This window comes from Calidris pugnax, unplaced genomic scaffold (assembly GCF_001431845.1).
Source record: "Calidris pugnax isolate Ruff unplaced genomic scaffold, ASM143184v1 scaffold8, whole genome shotgun sequence".
Classification (NCBI taxonomy): domain Eukaryota; kingdom Metazoa; phylum Chordata; class Aves; order Charadriiformes; family Scolopacidae; genus Calidris; species Calidris pugnax.
Window position 1 is genome coordinate 19,943,378 of NW_015090830.1, and position 27,577 is coordinate 19,970,954.

General features: G+C 40.7%; 1 long non-coding RNA gene across 1 annotated transcript; it reads right to left on the reverse strand.

Annotated features, from left to right (window-relative positions):
* Window positions 1-1,982: 1,982 nt before the first annotated feature.
* Window positions 1,983-27,577, reverse strand: LOC106887361. Its single transcript, XR_001411865.1, has 3 exons — window positions 27,278-27,577; window positions 3,809-3,930; window positions 1,983-2,513 (listed from the first exon to the last, which is right to left on the reverse strand). It is a non-coding gene; the product is annotated as an uncharacterized LOC106887361 (long non-coding RNA).

The window sequence follows — 27,577 nt, forward strand, 5'->3', positions numbered from 1 at the left end:
CCTTTTCTGTTTTCCACTTCTGAAGTAAGTGGAGATTTACTAGCTGCACATTGTATACTTAACCCTGTTAAACACTGATTTGCTATGTGACTACCTACACGGGGGACATATAAATATCTCAAGCTGAATGCCTTTCAGGATTGTGGTTATATGGTCCTTTTGGTGTTTTGCCCCTAAATGTGAGCCCTGGGGGAATCTCGTCATCCGTCAAATTCGTGTTTCAGCTTTAGGCTTAGCAGGCTTCAATTCTGCAGCCAATGCAGTCAAATAAGCTGGACTTCTTTCTATAAGCGTGAATGTTTTTAGTGATACTTCCAATTAGGGACACATTGGAATTAAAATAATAGTAATAATTGTCCCTCCTGATAGTCTTTCTTTCCCCAGTTTGTCAGAATTTTTGTTGAGAAGTGTTAACAATTTGTTACCAGTTTCTAAGTGTTTTGATGGAAGTTTTAAATGCAATAGACAATTACTTGCTTTAAAAAAAAATGATTTGCTATGTGAGTTGTTTTTTTTTAATGCTGTCCCTATACAAAACCACAGACACCAGAGAGTAACAGCAGAGATTTCCTACTTGGTTTTGAGCATTTGCAAAGAAAAAAAAAATGTATTTTTCTTCTGCAGCTCTAACTTCCCAGTTTTCCTGTTAGAGTATATGCTTTAGAGAGCTGAAATGCAGTTTGTTCAAATTCACGGAAACCTGCAGTCGATGTTAGACATCAGACTTTGTACAGCTATTAAGCCAAGCAATTCTAGAAAATATGGGCTTGAAATTAGTATTGTGTGAACATAGTAACAAAATCTCTTTGAACTGTTTCAGAGAAAATCTTCAACCTTAATTCACAGCTTTTTGGTGTATGTGACTACCAGCTTGTAACGCTTTCAGAATAGTTGAATGAAATATGTGGCATGTTGGGTTTTTCCCCAACATGCAAAGATGCAGCTTTTCCCTCTGATCTGTCCAAAAGTTTGTGTGAACAACATCACAGAACAAAAGTGGTGCCTTACGCAGCTTTATAGTTCAAGAGGAAAGTGAAAAACAGAAATACAACTTCTGCTTATTTCACCAAAGTAAGCATTTGAAGTACAGTGTTACTTAGTAAATGAGGCTGAAAGATGTCTATTGAAGAGAAATTGTTTGACTGTGTGTATGTCTCTGTTCATTACCAATTTTGAGATAAAGCTCCTGGGGTGGTTGTGATGATGAATGATTGGTGAATGATTGCATGCTATAGTTGTATGTGCTCAGCTTATGATTTTTGCGCATAAATATGGACAGTGCATGAAACGTATCTATTGTTATTTATTTTTTAAAAGGCAATGTCTAATTAGCAGACTTAATCACTTTGCTTTTACTGAAAGCAATAGTAAGGCTTCCAATGTATTGCCTCTTTTTTTTTTTTTTTTTTTCCAGTACTCATTACAATGTTTCCTGGCATTCATCAACACTTCTAAATTACTAGGAAGAATGTGATTAATCATTCCCTTCCTTATGCTTCCTACCAGACATACACAGATCATTGCAGGCACGTTGAAGTAAGCTGTTTCAAATTTTCAAAACATGCTGCAGCTAGTGAAAATTTGGGGTAAGCACCAGTTTAAACAATCTATCAACAGATTACAGTACAAAAGGTAACTCACTGTCTGACTGTAACTGAGGATCTGATGACTAACAGTTGATGAGTTGTCTTTTGAGGAAGGATTTCTCTGTCACTAAACCAATAAAAAACCAGAAAAGGAGTTTATGGAATTCATTTTGAGTCCAGCGAAAATTGATCTCAAAGCAACTTGAGAAACCAGAGTTTTAAAGTCAGAAGCCCCAGATTCTGAGCCCAACCTTGAGAGCTGATAGTCTCATGTTTGCATTGGGATTTACTTGGGTTTGCTGGATTAAATCAGAATTCATATACATAAAAGTTCTGTTCAGGCCAAAAAGGAACAGTAAACCAAACCGACAAGTTCAAACTACAAAGATTAGCGTTTTCATCTTTATTCTGCAAATATGGAACATTTGGAAAGCCTTGCATAAATGGAACTTCTGCCAAGTTTTCTGAAATAGTTACCGTCTAGTTTGTCTGCATTATATTTACTTGGTAGAAACACATGTTGCTCTGTTTTTGAAAGTGGGAGCTGACGTATGAACTGCAACCTATAGGGACAGAAAATATGTTCTGAAACTGTTTGTCAGCAAAAGCTTAAATCTGCTGCAGTCCCTGTCCACCCGTGCTACTTGCACGGCCACTGGAATGGAAGCACCCCTGGCAGTCAAAGGACAGCAGCCAAATGCGTTTAGTGTGCTGCCCCACGAGGAGGGGAGGGAGGGAGCAATCTGGCCAAAAACCCGAGTGCAAGTACGTAGCCTGATTTCTTCTGAAAGAATGAAACAATCCTTTTATGTCCTCATAGGAAAGTAACAACTTTCTGTTCTCTCTGCAGCCTCCTTTTCTAGAAACTGTTCTTCAAAAGCGCTCAGTGCAGCATCGTGCTTCAGCCTCCAAGATTCATACCTGTAGCTATAGGAATAAGAATATTTATGAGTTATTGCTTAGATGAACAACAATAATACAAGCCCACTAGGTTAAAAAAAAGCACCTTTGAGCATTTTCATCATAAACATAATAATCACTGTTATTAATAGTTATCTCCCAAGTTTTAACGTGGTAGTCAACCACCATGTTTCACCCTAGATTCCGGGCTATAAGAAATCCATGCTAAAATGACCATAAACTTCTCTTGGCAAGGGCTTCCAACTGAATGTAAGCCACAAAGGGTTTCTTTTAAGTTGTATATGAGCCCTCCCTTCCCTTCCCCCTGCCCCCTGAAGAGAAAGAATAAGGTCTGGAAGCTTGGTTACTAGTTTGAAACATCATTAGTGTGAAGTCTCATCAGTGTTTCTGTCTTTAACACTGTTTTGAGCTGCCAGTGCCTAAATGAAGGGATGTATGTGCTGGAGACTTACTGAAGACCTGTTTTTCTTAGTTAAATGTATGAGTTGACCTTAACCACATATGGACCAACTATAGTTGGTGGGTTTTTTCTATCTGACTAGTCCCTTCTCTTTATTAGTGCTTAATTATAGAATGCCATTAAGGTCTCGGAGGGGTAAAACCTGCTATTGTAGTGGAAGTAGAAGCAACCAGACAAGAGAGTGTCTGTCCTTGCCTTGCAACTGACTGACGTGGGAAGTCTTTGAGCCTGCTTCAGGCTATGGGGCTTAGACTCGGCTTGTCGAAGGCATTTGGCCAAACACAGTCTCACACCTGCACTGTGAAGGGCAGCCACGGAGGCTCGCCAGGGGAATAACAGGACATGTAGGCTCCTTGTTTAGTCATGTTAGAGACAAAGTACATTATTTCTTTTAACCTGCACCCTTTAGAGTTAAATCTCGTGCCTTTATATGCCTGATAATAAAGGAAGCTAAGTGTTTTAAGTACTGCAAGAGTCTTAGAAGGAGATCCAAGTGAATCTCCATATGGGGCAATTCTGAGGAATTGTGTCCCATGGGTTTTTAAAAAGGGAAGAAAAAAAAAAAGAAAAAGAGAAAAAAGAGAACATAATCGCTGTGTTGGCCGTGATTCCTGCCCGTGGAGGAATGGCTATTGCAGGAGGGCTGCCTATCAGACAGAGTGAGTTTGTAATCTGTTTGTAGTGGCGAAGGCAAAATAAACCATGGCAAATTCCCTGTTTGGCTCATTGCAGTGCCTCAGCCTGGGTTAATTATAGAGTTTGAGGGGGGAAAAAAAAAGACAGGAATGAAAAGCTCTCTCAGAAGACCTAATTCAAAGGAGAGCAGAGTGCAATTCAGTACCTTTTCTTCTGTCTGACACTCCAGCTGCCGCGAGCGCCGCACCCTTATTCACACAGCACGGGCTGTGCAAGGTCCTGTCGTAAGAACCACGTGAAGCAGCCTCTTGTTGCGTGCAACAATGCCTTGGGTATAAACACAGGGGTTATAAACACCACCGAGACGTTCCAGCATGACTTATTTTGAGATCACTCTGATATTGATGCATTCCCTTGCATGTTCTCTGCTTGTGACCCATTTTTGATGAGTTTCACATCTGCTTTAGCAGCTCTTTGACAACCAGAAAACAGAGCTGTTTACTGAGTTCACAGCTGCTGCTAATATTGATGCGACTGGCCAGAAATGGCTGTTTTCTTGGTTAGCTCATCCTGTTGAATGAACCTCTCCACAGGGCTCGTTACAAGTTTGTTTCAACTGGAATGCTATCAGAAGTTCCCACATCTGTGAAATTCTCATACTTCAGCCTTCCTAGAAACTCAGAAACATACGCACCCTCACTAATTCCAGTAACTTTCTTATATTTCCCATGGTTTAGCTCCATTACAGGTAGTGAAAACATGATAGCCTGTTACAAATGGGGCAAAATTCCTACTGCCATTAGTTAATGCTAACGCTACTGGCAGCTTTGCACTTGAACAGTCTTTAAGGAAATGAGTCTCCTAGTTTAGTTTAAGGACACCATTACCTAACGCTTAATGTTGTAGTGATTTAGTATGGTAACTGAATTACTTTATTTTTCTTGTTATTTTGTATATAGGTGAGGTTTGAACGGGTGGGAATGTAAATTAATCACGCAGTGATGCAGGTTTCCTTGCGTCACTGCGACTGGTTTGCTCATGGTACGTAATTTCTCATCTGAGGCTGCGTCCTTTAAGGCTGAATTCCTACCTGCGCTGTCATCTGAATGTTTATGAGCAGTCTGGTCCTCTTGCACTTTATTCCTCTTTGGATTAGTTGCTCCTGGAACACTTGTTCCCCCTGCTCAAAGAGATTATTGGACCTTTGTGGTTTAGGTGGAAGAAGTTGCAGCTGTGTGAGGTCTGGGCATGGTTTTTTGTTTTGCACTTAGGGGTTGATTAATAGCACAATATTGGAGGGAGCCTGTGTGTTCTGCTGGAGGCAAACAGGTCCCAGGCTTTGTGAGGCAATTAGCCTGGGGACACGCTGCTTTAGTTCCACCTGTATGGGCCTGTGCCTGGAGATTGACACTTCTGATTTTTATATACTGTTCAGCGGTGTTATTGATCACCTCCCAGCTGCTCACATTTTTAATAATTGTATTTCCTAAGCCACGTCTTGGATCTCAAGAACCCTTCAAGCCTTTCTACGTCCTTGTGGGGTAAGTGTTACAGGTTAACTGTGAACTGAATTACAGATGTGGAAACAAAGGCATAAAGGGTATAAAAGATTTGCTGGAGTCATTTCAGTGCATCAGAGACAAAATTAGGCAAAAAGATTTCTGACTCCCACCTCTGTCCTACTCTTCCAGCAATTTTCACACTTGATTCAATTTGGGAACTTTTGCTGTCATGTTATCTCACAGGTAGCTTTCATTTCTTAATGGTTTTGAAGATTGATATCTCCCCTACCCCCCGCCCTGTTTATTTCCACTTATTAATGAAGCATATCTTGAATTTCCTTTCGTCCACTGTGGTGCTTGTGATGATGACTCTGAAGTACTTTCTGATCCCTACCTGCTTGTTCTTAGAGAATGATAGGAAATGTGCTGACCAGCCTTTTCTCTCACTTTTGTCAGCTACAGCCAACAGGAGACACCAGAACGTTTGCTTGGGCTCATCTTAGATGGACTAAAATGCTTAATTGCTAGTCGGTTCACAGTGTTTCAGTCCAGATGACCAGTGTTGTGTAGTAACTTAAAAACATTCATTGTGGTAGATATCTAAACTTGTAAGGCTATGTTTGTTTGGGCTGTTATGGCAAGGGGAGATACTAACAAGGTGAGTCCCCGTCATAAGAAGTGCTGTTCCAGTAACCCTATAATCTTATCAGAATGTTCATTAACCAATTTTTGGTACCTAAAAGTTGTTTTTGCCAGATATTAATGGAAATCTAGATGGATAACAACCTGTTCTGGAACTGTACTTTTTCCACCTGTCTCAGATACTTAAAGGAAATCTAGATGGATAACAACCTGTTCTGGAACTGTACTTTTTCCACCTGTCTCAGATACTTATTCTGGGAAGTGAAGTCTTGTTCTTTTGAGATGTCGGCTTCTTTTGATTTGTTGTAAGGGGAACCTGGATGAGTAGCTGATGCTAAGCTTCTCAATTTGGCTAAATCTGTCCAACACAAATCCCACCTGAGTTTAAGGCACAATGTAAAGTGGTAGAATAAATGGATTGCAAGTGAGCAGCGTGGACTCAAAAGTGGGCAATGAAGTGCCTTACATTATCGTTACACCAGTCTCAGCGTTGGGTTGTCTTGCATTCCTGAGCAGTAGGAAGAACTAGAAATTAATCCAGGCAAGACAGCTATTTGTGGAGGTGACAGTATGACATGAACACAGCACTCTGACCCATAGATTCCTTGCCAACACATTACTATTTCTACATCTGTGAGTCTCCTCTAATCTTTCTGCACCAAAACCCATTTTTTGTTCCTTCAGCTTTTTGTCCTCGCTGTGAACTCTTTCAGTCTGTAGAGATGGCAGGTACTCATCAGAGTAGCTCTCTGCCTCCTACCCAGACAAATCTGATAAACTCTTAGCAGCGCCCTTCTGTACAGACAGCAAAATTTCTCTCATGGTTTTGTAGGGCTTTGCTGGGGTATCATTTTCCAGCTGCAGTAGGACAGTGTGTTGATTGGTAAGCTGAGACCTGTGGACTTCACCTGTATATGCTCGTTAGGTCCCTAGGTGGTTGCTGGAGGGGTCTGTGGAACAGTGCTGGAAGAACAAATGCTACAAACAGCAAACATCTCCCTCGCTGAAAAAATTTACCCAGCCACAGAACAGCTCAGATGAGAAGAGACCTGGAAATAGTCCATACCCACCGCTCAAAGCAGGGGCAGCTCAGTCCGGGACATTGTTCCAAGGATGGAAACTCCACACCCTCTCTGGGCAACCTGTCCCAGTGTCGGATCACCCTTACAGTAAAAATTTTCTCTTAAATGGACACTTCTCTGTATTTCAATTCGTCCCCACTGCAATTGGAGAGGAAGAGGCAGACAATAAAACAGGGAATTTAGTAGCAAAAATGCCGAATTTGCATGGCTCAGTACAAATCAGCAGATTCTACAGATTGGAAGAGGGGAATCCTTCCAGCCCCAACTGAGATAGATGAGGTAGTTCACACCTTTCAGAATTGCAATTTAAGGCAGCCTGAAAAATGATGGAGAGAGCGAGCTATGTCAGCATATGCTTGGTGCATGTTCTCAACTTCATCTCTACATGTAAACGCAAGAAAATTCTCTTATTTTTCAGAGGCGTGCTGGGTTTCTCCAGCACAATTCTGTGGCAATGGGTGAATTCCACAGGAAAGCTTTACAGCCACAGAACATATAAAGTCTGGAACATGAATAAACTGGTTAGGATAAAATAGAAACCAGCAAAACCCTCTGCCAAAATCTGAAGTGAAATGAATAGAGGTTCAAAAAAAGTTCATTCAGAACGCCTGGCTCCTTGTTTCCATCATTTAGGAATAATTACATTTTTGTCGCTAACATTGTTTTTAAATGTCAATAGAAACCAGACAAGTAGATTTGTAAATCCAGCCCTGTCATATTGAATGTATTAGGTTTTCCAATAACAGTCCCTTTTAAGTAAGGGTGAGGAAGCACTAAAAGCTCAGTAACTCTCAAGTGTGAGGAAGCTATTGAAATAGCTTGTTAGGCTTTATGACAAGCAGGCTGAAATATAATAGGCCTGGAGCTTTGTGAAGGAGGCGGCAGGCCATGGTTGAAGAGAGGACAGTACCCAAAAATTTGAAAGCCGGATGATTTGTGCAAAGGGGATGTTGGAAGGTTCAAGGCAAAATAAACAAACGGGGCTACCCGCAGGGACAGTGTTAGGCTCAGACCAAAATGCTTTCTTAGCTTGGTTTCTAAACATAAGTTAGTCTGCCTAACCAAAGAAGGCATTTTCAGTTAGTGTTTCTTCCTCTCCATACGTGGGCCAAGGAGCCATTTTCTGTTACTTAATTCTGCGCATTTGTCCTGACCCAAACTTTCCTTTGCCTTTTGACTAGTGAGGCTGTGGTCTTCCTGCTAAGCCAGAATGGTGTGGGATTCTCTTCTTGCAGTTCTTGGTGTGGGATTTGTTAACTCCATCCTGCCCTGCTGGCCCTGTTCTTATCCCTTTACTTTGGTATTCTGCTTAAATATGCCAACTTCGTTGCACCTATCATAGGGTGGATGGCTGAACTCGATGATCCCAAGGGTCTCTTCCAGCCTAGATAATTCTGTGATTCTGTGATTCACTTTCTGTTGGAAATAATAAGATTTTTGGTTCTGATGTTTTCTGCTAGACCAGCTAGGGTACCTGGAAAATGTAAGCTAGCTTCTGGCAGCACAGATCCTGCTAACAAAATAGACATTTTTTCCACGTTCTTAGATCAACCACCATGGCTTGAGCAACAAACATAAATAAATTAATAAAAAGCTGTTCCTAGCTTTGAATGAAAATTTGAAGATGTGAGCTGAGTGTTACCAGGTGCAGTGATAATTTACGTGACTTTTGCAGGCCTCCCTGAGCTATAGCTTAGTGCTGTGTAGCCAGTCTCATTCGTATTAGCAGGGGATTGAGAGCTCCCCAGGAATTTTCTTTCAAAAAAAAAGAAAAAAGCCCTTGGTCTTTAAAGGAGAAGTATTGTAAAGAAAATGTAACTTTACAGGGACAGCTTGGACTTGTATTAATCACTATAGTTATTCGAGTTTAATTGTATATAATTCATAGGCCTGTCAAAATGCAACAGAGCTTAAGTTATCTACCTCTTAAAAACTAGGTTCTAGAGACCCTGAGCATAGGTATTGTCGTTAGAATATGTCAGCTCAAGAAAGAGTCCCTTGAAAAGTAGATCAGGAAGCTGTTACAGCTAAGCAGTTATAGCTGTTGACGGTTAGCTAGAGAATATTACATTACGCTAACTCAATTTTTCCCAAAGGATAGGAATTTTTTACGCTTATTTGCTTTTTTACAGATATGACAGAACTGGGATATGTAAAACAGAAGAGAATAGGGAAGCAGGAACACTTGAAAAAATAGTGGTTTGAAATCTTAGCTTTCTAATACCTTCTTGAATTATATATATATATATATATATGTATGTGTATATATATATGTTCTCTCTCTTTTACATAACATAGCTGGCTGCAAAAGAAGCATCTTTATTGTTAAGGCTGTAAATTACCAGTGTCCCGTTACTGAGCGCTCCAGATCATCCCCTATCAACACAAGATTACTTTCCCTATTCCCTGCTGCACCTTAAACACATCACCAGGCATTCGCCAAAGAAAGGTTAGTCCCAAGTGCCTCTGCAAGCACCGTGTCTCTGAGTCACTGCAGACATTCTTCATGTAGTCCCGTGGTCCCTGAGCAGTTCAGAATAGGCCGACTCATTCCAGTCCTGCCAACGTATTCCTCGCTGAGTCAGGGAGGACACGGAGCCTTTGTGTAACCCCGCTATCATGCAGAAATGTCACTGTCTATGAACAATACCAAATGGCAATCAACAGATCTTCATGCAGGAAGCTTACAATAAGAAGCTTTGTTTCCAGCCTGTATGGAAACTGGTCTGATCTGCCTGCCTTGTTACACCAGATAAAGCCTAGTTTGAAGAATGAAAGGAATTCCATCGTTAAAAAACAGATCAAAACTAAATGGTAACATGCTCTATCCAGAATACAGGCAACCTGACAGAAAGCTGCTGTATAAACCTAAATTTCTCCAAAGCCACATAGTTGGCAGATGGGTGCCACCATCCTGCACAGCAGTGCGTGGCCACACCATGAAACAGGGACAAATTTCTTCACTCTGTGTTCATATACACCACATCTCTTTGGGTGCCATCCTTTTACTGAGTGCATTAGCTAGAACCTTGTTGTGGTGCTTCATTATATACTGATGGACCAGGTGAAAGCCCCAACTTCAGAAACCAGTATTGCTGAACTTGAAAAGCATCATCTTCTCCCATCTCATGGCTCAGGAACTCATATTTTCCTGCTGACCTACTCACTGACTTTTCTTTCAGAAGTGCAGTTCTGTTATGGTAAGTTGAAGAATTCTGTGAAAATCTAGAAATATCTTTTTTCTTTTTCACATGAAATATTTCCTAGCCTTTCTTTGAGAATTATACTGGAGGGATAATGAAGTAATCTCAGAAAGGCATCTTTTTTTGCTGATTGTGTTGTAATCATTACATTCCCCTTCACAAAGTATGTATTCTTCATCTTAATATTATTCTGGAACAGAGGTTGGAGTCAGGGAAAAACTCCTGCGTAGCTAACCTTGGCAGTATCCGATGTGTCTAGCAGATGCCAAGTGGAATATTCTGTAATAAATCATCTCTAGCTAAATCTTTGCTAATATGGCAATCTGTTATTTTAGCAAATGCATACTGTCAGAACCTAATTCTGCCTTTCTAGCATCTAAAAATGCAGGTGGTGCATATTAGTGCTGAAGTGAATGACTTGAGGAGGAAGGAACTTAAACTGAAAATATCCTAAATTCAGGTTACTTGGTGTAGATACTTGAAACACTGCTGTCTATGGGAAAAATTTTTCTTTCTTTTTTAAAAAAAATACCCACTCAACTGCAGATACATTTCTTCCTCGCTTTTCTGTCACTTGTTTGTGGGGAGCCTGAGGTTTTGAAAAATTGAGAAAGCAACTTGTAGTTCTGTAGAACTTGGACTATCTCTGGTTGGGTTATAACTTGCAGCAGCCTTAAAGGCACAGATAAAAAGAGAACATTTCCAGAAGATAATGTGGCTTAGATTAATCAGCGTTGCTGCATGTGTTCCAATCAATTATTCAGAGGAAATCCAAATTTTTTTTAACTGTTTATAGTACCTAAATAGGGTATAAATAAAGCACTTATCTCCAAAACTTGGAAAAGTATTTGTCTTAGCAGGGTTAAGTGAGTTCACTTATTTTCTTTACAGGAAACAAACCTAGTATTCTGGCCCTTTTCTAATCTATTTCAAGATGAAATTTGTTCTATATAAAAAGAAAGAAAATGAATGGACACAGTTGTCATGAAAGATTAAAGTAACTTCATACATTTGTTGAGCAGTAATTTTTTTTTTTTTATATTTCACACTGATAAATTTTGAGGTAAAATGATTTGTGTGTCCGGTTTCTCTTTTTAGGGATATTCAACACTGTAGGGGGAAAAAAAAAAAAAGGGAAGGCTTGGCAGGGGGATGGGGGTGGAAATAGGAGAGAAAATTAAATGAACTTTAAGGTCAGTGTCATAAAGATACCAAACTAACCTGATTATTGCCTGCCCTCTGGAGAGGGGAAAATCTTGCACAACTGCATTAAAGTTGAGAAAAATGAGAAGCTGAAAAGAATAGGAAATTGTATTACTCTCTGAGGTAGATTATGTTTTACAGTTAACAAATGATGGTCACTTACATTCCTTTAAAAAAAAAAAAAAAGCATCAAAGTCATGTAACTGAACAGGAAAAGGCAACTATAAAAATCTTGTACCATATCCAAGAAAGTGAGGTGGAATATCAGGAATATCACTTAATATGCAACTGGTTTCTCTTTCATAGGCAACCAAAGGCTCTCCACTGAGAGCAATGTATTATTTACAGGTTTGGAAAAGTCTGTTCTGTATCCTAACAATTACTCAGTAATCTTCTTACGATGATGGCATTGCAAAATCTGGATGGTGCCCCGCCGACTGATTTCTCTGATTGCAGCTTCAGTTTCTTGAGCACCTACGGTTAATTCTAGGCTGACATGCAGTTCAGCAAAGAGAAATTCTTAGAGATTTGCTCTTCGGTGCCCTCTCTCTCTCTCTCTCTCCATTGTGCTGTATACATACCCTGTATCGTTCAGCTGAGCCACAGGGCTGTGTCACTGGGGGGAGAAGGGCACTGGGGACAAGGCACTGCTTCGATGCAAAGTCTGAGCCTGGCTCTTCCCTGCTGCTGGGCAGCACCTGGATATTTTCTCTTAGAGGATGGGTGTTGGTGATGCTGAGCCAGGGTTGGGAAATAGAAGAGTTGAGGGAGTGTGTGTTCACTGGATCTTTGTCGTGGTGTCCAACTACAAAGGGACCTTGCTTTTTGATTTTTCTATGGGAAATAAACTTCTCTTCCTTGAGTAGCCCAGCTTTATGTAGAGCCTCTATCCTCTTGCTCTATTCAGAAAGCATAAGATGTTTTTATTGATGCACACTGAGGTGCTCACACTGAAAATATTTCCAGAGTTACACAGCATGGAAAAAGTACAAAATTAAAGTCCTGCAGCAAAAATATACATGAAATGAAGGATAATTCTGAAACTTTTGATAACCAGGTTGCCCTTCAATTACTTCTACTTCAAATTTATTCTGGGAAACTTTTTCAGTGAACGAGCATTGTTAGATCCCTCTGTCTCTTTACTGGGAAGAATGATCAGCATCATTTTTACAAGTTGTTATCTCACGGTTGATACGTTCTTACCAACAGCACTTAAATTACTTGTCTGTTGCAAAGTAAAATAGGTGCATTTAAATAAACAATTGTCCATGCACTAAATACACTATTTTTTTCTTTCATCTACACTTGGACTTGAAATGCAGAACTGCACAAGCTGCTAATTTTGTCACGTTTGTGAAGTAGCATGTACATTTCTGGTCTTTACCTTAAATTTAATGTATAATATTTAGCACACCTGTTTGCCTTAGTTACTAGAGGGGCAAGGCAAGAGGTATACCGGTCCCAGTAGCGTGGTTGCTAACTGCTTTGATAGAGTACATTGATAGGATAATACTGCTGTATTCCTTGGAAGTTTTTGGTGCAGAAAGCTTGAAAATGATTACATAGAAATGTTCCTGTACAAGATACCATCATCTTTTAGCTAAGCCTGATATGAATTATTTGCCGCACTACTTTGAAATGCAAGAACTTAAAATACAGGCATTGGTTTACTCTGCCTTTTGTTAGACTGAGAGCTTTAGAAATGTGCAGAGCAGATAACACAGGCTTTTCTTTTTTCTTTTTTTTTTTCTTTTAACAACTGAGGGTTTAGTGCGGCTGCCGACGCAGGAGGAAATACCATTAGATAGATACAAGAAAAGCCAATATTCCGCATTATTCGTGCAGACAACTAACATTTGAAACTTGCATGAACTGCTTCCACTTAAAAGCTGTCAGTCACATTGGTTATAAAAAGCCCAGAGCACTCAGGGACTGTCAATCACTTCCTAGAAGAGAGAGCTGACATCTTAACATTTACTTTGCCAGTATTTACCAAATGCAGAAAACCAAGGGGTGAAAATGCAAATGAAAACACACATTCTCACTGATCACATAATACAAGGGAAACATTTGGATCAGTTACTGTAGCTGCTCACCTAGGAACATCCAATCCTGAGCAGATTTTTTCTCTTGCTCTATGAATAGAACTGTTGCGGGCTGGCTCTGCTTCGTTGCAGGGAAAAGGCTTTTGCAGACAGCATCTGTGGGGGGCTGTCATGGAGTCATCAGGTGAGGAAACAGGTTGCCTCTGGCCCATTATAGCTGGGAGAGCAGCAAGAAATGTGCAGGAGACTTCAGAAGGGCACATAAAGGGCATTTACTCTACTTTTTTTTTTTTTTCTTATGGTAATAGAGATGTGGGTGTTGTAATTAGGCTGATGACACCTTCTCGTGTAAGAAGGGGATTGGCAAGGAATGAAATAGGAGGAACCACTTAATTCAAATACATCTTTGCTCTTTTTTCTGTATGTTTCTAGATCTAGTTATCCCTGGGTTGCTCTGAGAACTGATGCTTCAGATATTTGTCCTGGTGCTTCAGCAGTGCTACCCTGCAGCTCTGTGAGAATTTGGCAGATAGGACCTCTGCTCAGGACCACTGTTAGTGTCACAGCACAGGAGGCCTTGGTGTAGGAGTGAGCAGGGTGCAGAGCTGGTGTGTTTACATGTCACAGGCCTATACATATTGTTGTGCTGCTCTACTGCTGAGCTGTGTCTCACAGGGTACCCTTTTGAGGTGTATTGTTGTTGAAGGTCAAAGTGATGTTGTCCTTGAGGCTGCCTCCAGCAGTCCACTGGACCTGAGTATGAAGTGTCATGTTTCCACAACCACTTACTCCTGAAGGGATCCATATGACTGTCAGTCTGTAAGTCAGCACAGCCAAACACAGCAACTAAGGAAATGTTACAGAACTCTGCTTTAAATAAAATTACTCGTGTGGGTGTGTCTTTACCAGAGTCTTCTGGAAGGTCCAATTCAACAGTGAGCAACTTTCAACACTTACTCCTCTTGGAGTGGTATAGCAAACATCTGCAGTGTGTCATTCACCATTGAGTCCAGAAGTTTTGTTCTCTGTGAGCATCCACATGTTAACAGTTTCATAATCCAAACACAGCCTTTGGCTCTGCAAGTCATCTTCCTTGAGGGTTCCTCCTGCCATTTTAGAGTAGAAGTCAGCCCTGGATAAAACCCCCTAAATGAGGTTTCTAGAGACCTAGTGTAACTGGAGATACTTCTGTATAAATTCATAAATCACTTATATTTCCATTTAATTCCCATCGTAGTTAATGGAAGTCAAACCAATGCAGTTAATGAAACCAAATGATTTAGTTTGAGAGGTGCCTACTCCAAGGTAGATATCAGCAGAATGGTTCTATGGCCTTTATGTGCTATACTGAATAGGTTTTTCTGGACTGTAATAAGAAATCAGACATTTATTCCATATTAAGTGCCTTAATCTTGAACCAAATCCCACCCTTGCAGTGAGCCACTTGAGTGACTCTGACCATCTAAGGGACTTCACCACTGGAGTTATAGCCTGGTTTTAAAACATGGAGTTACCGTGTTTTCTTTCATAGTAGGGCTGTCTGAGAGGTTAAAGTATGAATAAACCATTTCTGGCATCTTTGGCTTGGATATAGGTAGTCCTACAGCTGTGGCAGCCCAGAGCTCACTGGATTTACTCAGTATTTACTGATTATTTCTGATATCTCTTTCTCTGATTTATATATCAACCAGTGGTATGAAGAATACCACTTCAGGTTATGGGATATGGATACAGTAATTGCATGTCAGTTCAGCAGGTCTTGCTGCTCAGAATGTGTAAGTGTGTGCACCTGTGCTTAAGGAAACTATTTGTGTGTCACAAGCTGATTACAGTACCTTTTGGGTAGAATCAAAAGACCTTTAAGATCATCGAGTCCAACCATAAACCTAACACTGCCAGGTCCACCACTAAACCATGCCCCTAAATGTCACATCTACATGTCTTTTGAATACCTCCAGGGATGGTGACTCCACCACTGTCCTGGGCAGCCTGTTCCAATGTTTGACAACCCTTTTAGTGAAGAAATTTTTCCTAATATTCTCATCTAAACCTCCCCTCGTGCAACTTGAGGCCATTTCCTTTTGTCCTATTGCCTATTACTTGGGAAAAGAGACTGACCCCCCCCACCTTGCTACAACCTTCTTTCAGGTAGTTGTAGAGTGATAATGTCTCTCCTGAGCCTCCTTTTCTCTAGGCTAAACAACCCTAGTTCCCTCAGCCACTCCTCATAGGACTTGTTCTCTAGACCCTTCACCAGCTTCATTGCTGTTCTTGACCACCTGGGCATGCTGCTGGCACATATTCAGCTGGCTGTTGACCAACTCTCCCAGGTCCTCCCAGGTCTCCCAGGCAGCTTTCCAGCCATGCTTCCCCAAGCCTGTAGTGCTGCATGGACCCAAGAGCAGGACCTGGCACTTGGCCTTGTTGAACCTCATACCATTGGCCTTGGCCCATTGATCCAGCCTGTCCAGATTCCTCTGTAGAGGCTTCCCACCATCAGGTAGATAACATTCCTACCCAACTTGGTGTCGCCTGCAAACTTACTGAAGGTGCACTCGATCCCCTTGTCCAGATAATTGATAAAGCTATTAAACAGAACTGACCCAATACTAAGGTTTTTGAGGTAGTACAATAAGTTCAAAAGATAGGTATGTTTGGGGACCTGGCTGGAGGTATAAGCTCCCCCTGTTTTCCCCTTGGAATGGACTAGTAGTTTCCACTGTTTGTGACCTTTACTTACCAAGGAAAAGGCATTTTCCCATTGTTTCTTACATGGTATCTCTTTATAAATGGGCCAGGCTTGTATTCTCTAGTACTTTATTTTTGTATTAGGAAGCCCTTTCTTCCCTTAGGGAGACTCTTCATTCCCCATTTAAGGGTAAATAAAGAATGCTCTTCTCCATAACAATGAGTCTAGAAAGAGGAACAGAAAACAAAATGTCCCTGTATACATCTTGAATAACTGTAAGTTGATTACATCACTGCTCTGCTAATCATTCTCAGATTTTAATGTCAAAACCGAAAAGGCTGTGTTTAGTAAAGACCAGAGGTTGGGACTAAGAGAAAACTTAATGTAAGAAAAAGTGAGCCTGAATGTATATTGAGTAATTTCCTAATAGAGATATCCACTGGTATGTGGAATAGACTTCTGTGGTCCACAGAGGATGTTAAATAAAATGGGTAATTTTGTGGCCCTTTGCTGTGTGATGGTTCATGGCTCATAGGACACCGTGACCTGCTCTCCTGACCCTACATGCATTGATTATTCATTTGTTCCCCTTCTCCAGCAATACAGAAAATCAGAAATTTCTCAGGGTTTTCACCTGGAGCTCTATCAAAGAGGTGATTGCAGCTGAGAGGGCCTAGGACTTGCCTGCTTCTAGCCTGTTGCATAAGTTGGGGCAAGATCTGGCATTCCCTGCTGTGCTGATTGCTTCTCTGCACCTCGTGAGCTGGAGACCTGTCTGGGTGCTGTGTAGGTTCCTGCTGGTGGTTGGATGGCCAGTGTGTGGGATGGCAGATCCCCTTGTGAAGTTTCTTCCAAGAATGAAATGCAAATTCCATTAATTCGTTCTTATCAGAGAATGTGGGGATTAACTAGTTGTGACTTAATCTTTAAGAATTCAGTCAGAAGCAGTTTAAAGAGATCTAATAATCAAATATAATCAAGTCCCCATCGTCTCAAATTTGATCGTTCCGGTATTGTGTCATCAGTGTCTTTGGAAAGGTGGATTATTCTAAATTGTTGGAATATCTCCACTATTTTCATCTAATGATCATGGCCATTATACAAGAGGAACTCCAACAAAATTATCCAGAGGAAGAGCAGGAACGGACCTAAAATACAGAGTTCATTCTGGGAAAATCATCATCAGCATGTACTTAAGACTGCTTCTCTCTCTGAACAACATCCAAACTTTTAAATGTGATCTTAGTATGAAAATGACTCTGAATATTGAATATGATTTCTGAAGTGGTCATTTTATTTTGTGCTTTTTGAGAATTAACAGATTTTTATAATGCGCCTTCTAGAAGTCCTTTTTATTCAAAGCAACTGTGACTGTCGGTCATAAGAATTTTAATAGTTTTCCTAAAACATCATGAGCATTGCTTATGTGTGCAGATATTAAAAAGAGGCACATTTTTCTCCAGCCTACTGCAAAAAACTAATTTTGTTTAAAATGACAAATAGAATGGAATTCTAATATATATGAGCATCTCACAAAACCAAACATTGAACATATTATAAAAAAACCTTTGGAGCAAAACACAAGGTAAATGTAAGTATTCCTTTTGCAAATTTCAAATGACTTCTTAGACTATTGCAGTAAGAGTTGAGTTTTGCTAGTGTCAAGCCCTGAAATATCATGAGGTTGGCCTTAAAGCAAAGCTGTAGTAATTCTGGTTTACTTTTATTTTGTCATCTTCCTGCTTTTTTTAGTCTGTGGACTTCACACTTTAAAGTTTTCTCCACCATGGCAAGGCATATATATATCGATTATCATAATTACATATATGTATTTAGAAAAAGTTGAGATTACTATATAACTAAATGACTTCAGGGAAAAGGCCTTCAAGAGAAACATCAAATACCATGAGATTCATAGTAAGATCTTAGGAGGTAGCAGCATAAAAGGAGGGTGTATTGGCAAAGGCTCCCTAGACAGCAGTGAATAGAGGGAGAGGGCCACCAGAATAGTTAAGTTAGGCCTCTGTTCTGGATCACCTTGCTCTCCAATGGAGTTGCTTCTCCACTGACTATAGAAAGAAGCATGGTCTCACCAGGCTGATGTTAGCATTTGTGAATAGCTCTTCAAGTGAACACGAAGAGAGGCTTTTTATGTAAGGAGCTGCACTTCTCCTGCGTGACTGTAGTGATCTCAAAACGCAAGGGGGCTGTAATTCTGCCCCGAAGTAGATGCAGGGGTCCAGCCTACCAGAGAGCTGACACATGTGCATGTATCTGTACTGAACAGTTGCTGCTGGATACCTGCCTGAATTTGGGGCAGGGGTGATAAAGAGGTTTGTGACAGCCCGTTTGATGCGCTGTGACGCTAATAGCTCGGTAGGTAGAGAACCGCTGTGCAGAATTAGTCAGTCCCCAATATGCTCCCAGTGCCGTTCTAGTAGCGGGCTGCGAGTCGGAGCCAGACGGTCAGTGTGCTCTCCTGTAGGCACCCAGACAAGCCTCTTCCGACATGACATTTGCTTCGCCACCGATATGTCACGGATCATTTTTCACAGCCCTGTTGAAGTGGCTTATTTATTATCATCTGTTCTGGTGTTATATCCTGGACATGGGAGAACTGTTTACTGTACCGTAGTGCCAGGAATTCCTTGTTACCGTGCAATCTGACTCCAGGAGAAGGCTTAGGATAAGGCTCGATGCTTTCCTCGAGGCTGCTGCTGCTACAGCAGGGCACTCGGGATTGAATTGATGAGGCAAATCCCGGGAGTTACAGCAGAAGCTGGTGGCTTGATATTTAAGTAAGTGACCTCTAAGTGAAGAGGTACTAGATTCATCACTTCCACTTGCCCCAGCTTCAGAAATCAAATGCAAAACTGTAGCCAGCACGACAACTTGACCTTGGATGTGGGCAGCTCTGTCGTTAGTCTACTGGAGATTTGTGGAAGTCACATTATCAAGAGCAGTGATTCTCAGCTACGCTCCACGGATTGCTAGAGGCCTGCAAAGCCACGCTGCCTTAAAAGGCTGGTGTTACAAGGCAGCGTGGTAGCCCGGAGTGCATTCACAATGTTGACAGTGATCCATGAACGAAATGCCAGGGAATTGCTGCCGTTACTGCCCTGGAGTGTTGGGAGTTTTCAGTGTTACTTTTCACAGAGAAGGGAGCTAATGAGTTTAAGGAATGGCAACAGGACCTGGTTGTTGTGTTTTCTAGACTTACTCTATCATTCATATAATTTTTTTTTCCTTGCCCTGTATCAAAATAACATTCACAACCCTTGAATGTTGTAAAACCACACTTCTGGGAAAGACATTCACCTTCCTCTGGGTCTGCTTGTCCGATTCGATTTGTGTTGCTGTGCTAGAATAATACTTCCCAAAATCTCTATCAGTGCGATCAATTAAGTTAGAGGCTGAAATCTGTCATCCAGGATGACTCTCTGTTGTTATTAGGAAGGAGTCAGATTGATCTTCGTTGAAACTGGGCTGGTGCAAATGTCAATTACTGTGGGTAAAAGCACACCGCTGTGTATGCTGCAGAAAACAAAGCTGAATCTACTGGAGAACACTTACATTCAGGGCATAGGTTTTAAAGTGAACCAGCCTCAGAATACCTTTGTTTGTAGCTGTTGTTATTGCTTTCTGTATGAGGGTAGGCTGGGAGCCTCCAAACAATAGCATGACCCCATTGTGCCAGGTCCTGCTCAAACACACACTGACCATTAGAAGAGTCTGTGATGGAAACAGCAGATAAAAGTGTTGTCCCTAAACATGGGTTCTTCACCCGGTGTTTGAGAGCCCATCAACACACTGAGTAGAGATACTTGGTTTTATTTCAGTTCTGCAGAATCGGGTGCTGGGCATTTAACAGCAGCCAGCACACACACGTTTCCAACCACTCAATATTTATAATGATAAAATAAAGCCGATTGGTTAATAATAATTCATTTATCACTACTAACTCTACATATGCATCTGAGCTCATGTTTAAAACATTTAGGGAGGTTACCTGATTAGCATGCTCATTATTCACAAAGGGGTGTGTATTTCAGGATTATAATTACCCAAGATTAGTTTGGGATACACTCTTGGCTTGAATTTGGTCCAGAAGTGGTTTTGTTTTTTTTTTTTTTTTTTTTTTTTTTGCTATCTTATATCTAAGCAACTGCAAAAAGAACGCATAAGAGACATGGTTTTGTTTCACATCCTAATCAAGGTTAAGTACATTCTTTGATGCCTCAACCATGTCCCTACCGAGACTTCTCGATAAACTTTTAACTTTGTTCTTTAGACATCAAAACCAGTCGTCTTTTCTCTAGTCTGCAGCTAGAAGGTGGGACAGATGGATTGCCTGAGATTACCTGGAGGGGAATAGATCCCTGTTTTCCTAAAGCCCAGAGTTTCAGCCGTTGCCTATTTTTGCCCTGCCCAGTACAGCCCGGTTTAGGATGATGCAGGCTGGGACCTGTTGTGGAGGACACCTCCTGTGACTTACCTGCTGGCTTCCAACTGGTGAAATGAAAGGCCAGCAATCTGTCTAATTAAGGGCAGAAGGTGGGCAGGCTGCCTGGGGTATTTTTGTTTTCATAGGACCCCTTTGGTCAGACAGGGAGAGGGTTCAAAGTGAGGAGAGGCTGCATGTCTGGGGCTGGCTTCCCTGCTTTCCATGGGAGACATCAACGCTGCCCTGACCAGCAGAAGGTGGCTTTTGGAGCAAGTGGAGATGCCCTCTGACAGGTGGGGGGAAGCCTGTAAGGCTTTCTTTTTCTTTTTTTTTTAAAAAAAAACAACCACAAAGCCACATCTTGTTCTTCCATTGGCAATAAGAGAGTTTTCCTGTCAGAGCAGTCAACGATGGGGTAAGAGCAAGAATTCAGCTAGCTAGCTAGAATAAAGGATCTGGGGCTTGAAGCAATGAAGTGGTATAAAGTGTTAAAAAATGGGCTGAAGACAACTATCTGAAAAAGTGTTGTCACTTACTGAGAAATCTGTTTTGCCAGCTAGTCTAAGTCCAAATATTAAAGTTGTTAAGATTTATTTTCTATGCAACTGTAGCATGAATGGAAAATTTATGGAAGATGTTGAGACTTCGTTCTTTTTAGAAAAACGGAGCCTTGTTATTGAGCCAGGACATGAAAAGTGGCTAGAAAGAAAACTAAAATTAATCTGTTCTAATCCAGCAGAATACAAAAGTAGGCATAGAACAATGATAGGAAAAAATGAACCCAGATTTATAATTCTTTTATTATAATGTAGCAGTAGTCAGTAACAAAGGAAGCTAATTTTGCCTTGTTTATTTTGTGATGTTTTTTGGATTAGCAATGTCCTGTGAAAATAATGTACCTCAGGCAATGGAGTACAGGTTTTTCCAGAATGTGTTTAAATATTCTCATTTCTTGTGTCCTACTAAAAAGGCAAAATTAAAATATGCCATGCAGTGTTCTGAATTCTAACCTTCTGTTTCAGATGTTTTAATTTGCAACCACAAGCGAGGAGTTGTTCAAAGATTTACTATGTGCTGCCCCCATCATTTCTTGTAAACATGTGCTGTTACCTGTTACGTAGAGAACTGCAGCAGTTAAGTGGTGTGAATATGTCAGTCTAGTTAAGCATTTTGAGTTACTCCCCACTGTCACTGAAGTTAGCTGGTGAATCAGAATAATTCTGGGTTTATACCTATATAACCAGGAGCCAAAGTTGGCCTGGGAGTGGTTGTGAATAGAGCAGGAACGTGTTTATCTTTTTGTTAGGCCCACTTCCTAATGAAAAAAAAGCCATTATGCATTAGGACAGACTGTATTAATTATTAATCTCTCCTTACACATGTGGCCAATCTTTTATGAACTCATGGTGTGGTTCAACCAAATTTGACAGTGGCCTGGGATTGTATTAAGCGCCTGTGAAGTTCTTGAAAGCAGGTGGCTGGGGAGAAGCTCAAAGTCAGCAAGAAGCTTTCCAGGCAGCCTGATCCAGAACTCGGTGTCTATCAGACATCTGAGTGTCTGTGGAGGAAGGAAACCCTGAGGTGTAGGTGCTCATGGGATCTGCTGCTCACTACACTATTGCTCTGTAAGAAAGACAAAAACTGCATCAGTCTAGGCAAATTCTGCTTCTGCTTGTGGTTCTAAAAAATTTTGCATTTTAAAATTATGTACTGCTTTCTGTTTGAAAGAGAGAGAGAGAGAGAAAAACCCCAGGACTTGGCACACACCAGTGCTATGGTTTTCTAAATGTTGGAGCCGATCTTACCAGCACACAATCTCCAATGGGAAGTCCCCTCTCCCTGCCTTCCCTCTGCTACTTTCCATTGCCTCCACCTCTCCATCGCTGTACCACGCTTCCTTTCTGTCAGCTCCTCCTTTCCAGCCTCTTCTTTTGAGCTGGGCTCATTTTTCTGAACCAGCACACAGAGATAGGAGTCAGCCTCCCCACCGCACACCCCCAGTTTCACAGGGTCAGTCCCTAGTCCCCAGCACGGTAAGACGCTTGGATGCTCAGCAGGCTTTGCTGCTGGCCTAGGAATGGGAAGCAGAAACAACCTATTTGGGATGTGGTAGGGCCTGGTTCTCCAGCCATGTCTCATAGTTGGTTTGATCAGAATCCAACACAGCAAAAACTCTGAGAGTGTTTTCTTCTCTACTGGCTTGCTGTTTTACAACAATTGCTAGAGCCTGCCGTGCTGTAGGAAACAGGATAAAATCTGAGTTGGTGGAAAACCTTCAACCTCCTCCACTGGCCTCAAAAAGGTGATAGGTACTAACAGCAGAAATGGTTATGCCACCATCAGAAGCAATAAGAGGCACAGAAAAAGCCTCTGGGTTTCCGCGTGCTCTATGCCTCACGGCTTAAAAAGCGTGTCGACACCAGTTGCAAGATGCTGAAATAAGTAACGGTGCTATCGGCTATGACCCTGCTGTGCTGCTCATTTGATCAAACAAAACCCAGGCGTACACATCTTGCTGTTTGTGTGATGTCTGTGTGCAGGGCTGTTGTCCTGGCAAACCAGAGAGCACTTTGTTTAAATCTGTTCCGTGTGGATTCGATGGTTTTAACTAACTTCCTTTGTGCAGCAAATTGCAGTACCTTTCTCTTGTATTTAGGGAGCAATATACTGCTTGTGGCTAATTGTAACATCTCTCTTCCAGTTCACAGAAAGCTGAAAGATTCTGCTTTCTTGGCAAAAAACCAGCAGTGAGTTAAAATCCTTGAGTCAGTGGGTGATTTCTATTACAATGGGAAAAACATTCAGATGAAACAATTGTACCAAGCCCACACCTGAGGCAAGAACAAAGATTATCTACTAAAGATTCTGACTAACTCATTTTCAAAGGTGCCTTAACCTCCTGGCTGTCCAGCAAACCTTGGACACCTACAAGTGAGGTCTTGTCATGTAGAGCTTATTATAGCTTTGGGGTGGGTTGGTGTCTAGACCTGCTGTTCAGCCCTTCAGCTCTATACATAGGGATACCAAATCCATGGTCCAGATCTGCTGTCTGTACTCTCCTGCTGTCTTTCTTGAGGGTCCCACAGGCTATCAGTGTCACCTGAGGGGGAACTCTCTCGGTCTTGGTGACCCAACTACATCAAGTGCCTTGTCCTGCAGCACCAGCTTTATCACCCAGTTTCCCACCCATCCTGCCACCTTTCCAAGAGGCTGCCCACCACGTAGCTCGCTGACAAAAAAAGCTGCTGTATGAAGTGTGAGGACATTTTAAGTGAACATATGGCCTCATTAAGGCAGATTTTTGGACGAGATACACTGACAGTGCCAAGACTGGCCACCACAGCTGAAGCTCATGCACTTTGTGTTTTATCTCTTTCTGACATTAAGAAATCCAAGCAAGATTGTGCTCACAGTCCTGCCTCAAAGCTTGTGTGGAAGCATGTCACAAATTAATATTGATGGAAATAGGGGGTCAAAAAAGTACAGGTTCTCATGTCGTATCTGTTTGCTCTGGCCCTATGCTAATTGAATCTCACTCTTCCCTGTTCTGTAATGGTATTCCCTGTGCTCTTACTCTGTTTTTCTAGTTGGTCCACCTTTTCTAAACATCCATATTAATTCAATCAACAAGTAAACCATTAAATGAGGAATCCTGCAGTTTAAATATGAAACTCTGATTCATACGGGAAGTGGTTTTTTCTTTGTTTTAATGAAAACAGTCTCAGCAGCTCACAGACACAAAAAAACCCACACATGGAAAATGTGCGTAAGCTGTTTGTACTTAGCTTTGAGGAAAATGTTTATGTTGTGCCATGGTTAATACAAATTAAATTATTGTTAAATCCCCAAATGATTTTTTTGTTGTTTGAAAATGGGATAGGCCCATGCCTTTCTTTATTTGTAGGAACAAGCAGAAAACAGAAAATGATCTTACTGAAATGATTTGTTGTTTTGGTTTACAACCATGAAAGGGAATGGCATTTTTAAGCCTGTATGTGTGCCCGGCTGTGGGAAGCTCACATTTCTATGGTTAGGATATAAGATTATTCCTAGAAAAAAAACCCCATTGATTTATCTTCAGTCACACTTTAAATACCCATCAGAAGTTTGCTCCCAGGACTAACCAGTAAGGCTTTGATGTCGTGCATTTAGGCAAATAAGTGGCTAATGTGTGCATGCAATAAACTTCACTCTTCCAAAAACTGATCATTATAAGCATACTTCAGCACAGTTCGCCCTGAACCTCCTCTTTTAGGTGTCTAAAATTTACATTGAATTTATGAATGATCAGAATATGAATGATAATAATTTAGTTTATTGCTTCAAAGAGTAGCACTTTCCAGATTTAAAACACTGACAGAGTCTAAAACAACGTACCATTTTTGCCCTTTTGCTTTGTGAATCCAAATTCAATTATGTTTTCTGGGAGGCCGAGTAAAGTTACATTTTTAAATTCAAAAGTTCAGGTTTTTGGGACTGACTAGTTTCTGTTCAGGAGAGATGGATACCATTTCTAAGTGCTGTTTTTATTAGCCTTTTTGTAGCTATTAGATTCAGCTGTGGATTTGGAAACAAAATTTTAACAGCAGTATTGATACAAAAATTTGAGGAGAGAACCATTACTGAGAACAGAAAAATCTAGGCTCCTTCTTCCTGCCCCTACTGTGCATCTGCAGTGGTCTAGAAGTAATTATTGATGATTCAGAAAATTACACCAAGAGAAATTAAAGTCCCTTTTTCATTTATAGAGTGCATAGAGATGAAGCTGAGGGTCCAGATGTCTTGTAGATATGCTAAAGAAATTATGAAAATAGGGAGAATGACTGCTCTGTATGAAAACTTACAACACTTAACCAAAGGTAAAAGCGAGCCATGCCACTATCTTTAATTCTTGCCAGAGACCCTTAAACATCTATAAGTCAGGGCAAATAGGTGAGATTTGTAGCATGACCTGCAGGGTCCTTGGAACCAGTGTAGAATATTATGTCTAAACCCACAAAACAATTTCTCTCCGTACACACTTTTTTTTGTAGCAGTTTGCCAATCAAAAGCTCAAAAATAATGAGTTTTTTTTCTCTCTCTGCTAAAATTCTCAGATTTTGTGTGTGTGTGTTACAAACTTTATTTGGCTCTCTATTTTCCTCTGCAGGCACAACCAACCAAAACTTCCTTTTCAGTAACGTCACTGAAATTCTCCCATGAGTGCAGTAACTTACCATCTTAAGGAAATTTAGTCTTGTTAAAAATTTCAGTTGCACGGGAAACAGACTCCTTAAACTTTAGGTTTTATTGTAATCCGAAAAAATATCTAAAATTCAATTAGCATTAGGGAAGGATGTCCCATAGTAATTGAGATTTTGAAAACAAAATTCATTACAGAAAAAAAGCCATAGCCTTCTGAGCATGCAGGATTTTACGATGTAACTTGAGAAATTAACTTAATTTTCATTGCAATGAGAAGTTTTTTTAAAATCAGCAACTAAGGGATGAGCTTACAGACTAAGCAATGCCATAGAAAATACGAAAGGCTTACAAATACATTTCTATATTAGCTGTACATATGTAACTAGGACACTGCAGATCACAAGGGGTAGTGAATCCAGTCCTTGCTTCTAAAAAGGATTTCTGATTCTCAAAAAAAGATGTGCTTTTGTCTGAGAGAAGCCTTGGCATCTGCATGATGTACTGGAATGCATTGCCTTTCTTGCAAAGTTGGAACTGTGTGCTATGTTCAACATTTTATTTCATAATTCTTTTTCCATTCTAGTTTTCTGGAAATTTCAAAATTGCATTTATAAGTTTACTTAGAGATGCATTGAAAATAGCCTTGTATACCTTTTTATCCATGTATTATTTCTTTTAGCATTTTAAGGTAACTTCAGTGTTCTTGTCGGGTGTGATTATTTTCTTTTTTCTTTTTTTTGTCCTTCTTTTTTCTGGACTCAGGTCGTCTTTTCTTAAATGAGAAGGTTGTTTTGGTTTCTTTTGTTTTCTTTTCTTTCTTTCCCTCTGTCTATACCCTCCCATGGAATTCTACTAGCAGAACCAAGATTTTTGTCTCTATAATCATACATTGTCAACAATGACAGGAGGTGTAATTAGCTTCATAATCAGATTATATCATGAATCACAATCTCTCCAATGTTTAATTCCATTGGCTGTGACTCCAGACAGCTACCTGTAATTGCCAAATACATAAATGTTTGCAGGTCTGGTACTGGTTTCCATAAACTCAAGTCAGGCTGTTTTGTTAAAAAGTGTTAGTCTGCTGTTTAGGTTTTAAATAGTCAACTTCCTATAGCAAAGATTCAGTCACTCTGAAATCATCACAGGTGCAAGTACCAGCCTCAGATTTCAATAGGGAAGGATTTTTATTTTTTAAACTTGGTTTGCGGTAAATCCTTCCTCTGTGCAAAGTTAAAAGTGCTGCCACGTAGAAGGCAAGGAAGCACGAGAGAACACAGCTAACTGCGTTCATCTGAACAAGGCTGAGTGAATTGGATAAAGTCTAATGAATTAAACAGGCTTTTGAAAAATCACTGGTATTTTAAATAGCAACTTTGGGCTTGGCCATTCAGTCCGGAGCCTTAAAGTGGTGCGGTGGGCCACTGTTGGAGGCTCTAGCTGTTAAAAATAAGGGTCAAATATTGGTGCTATGGAAATGAACAACAGAAGTCCCACAGATCTCAGAAAGGGGCCATGATTTAAGGCAGCATCCAGCTTTTTCCCCTTGCCAAAGCAGACACTAAAACGCAAAGCAATTGCAGGAGAGAGCAAAGGAGAGGAGAGAATTTTCCATGCAAACAGGCATTAATCAAACAAGCCATTTTATAAAGAAAGACATAATAATGAGGGCTTACTCACAGTTAAGGGAATTTTTATGTCCCAGGGTTTTTCCAGTTTTGCCAGATGCTAAGTCAAAAACAAGGCAGGAGGAGGAAGGAGAAGGCCATAGAAAGAAATATCTTGGCTACTCCCAAGTGGTGCGGAGAATCAAGCCTCTCAAGTTCTTGAGCTAGTTTTTAAGTATTAGACATCCAAAGGGGAATATCAGAAAGAAGCACAGCATCGTAATGAAAGTATAAGTGGACCCAGATCAACGGGAAGTTTGCTGTGATTCTGACAAGTTTTAATTTGCCAAAACCTTGCTTGAACTGCAGTAGT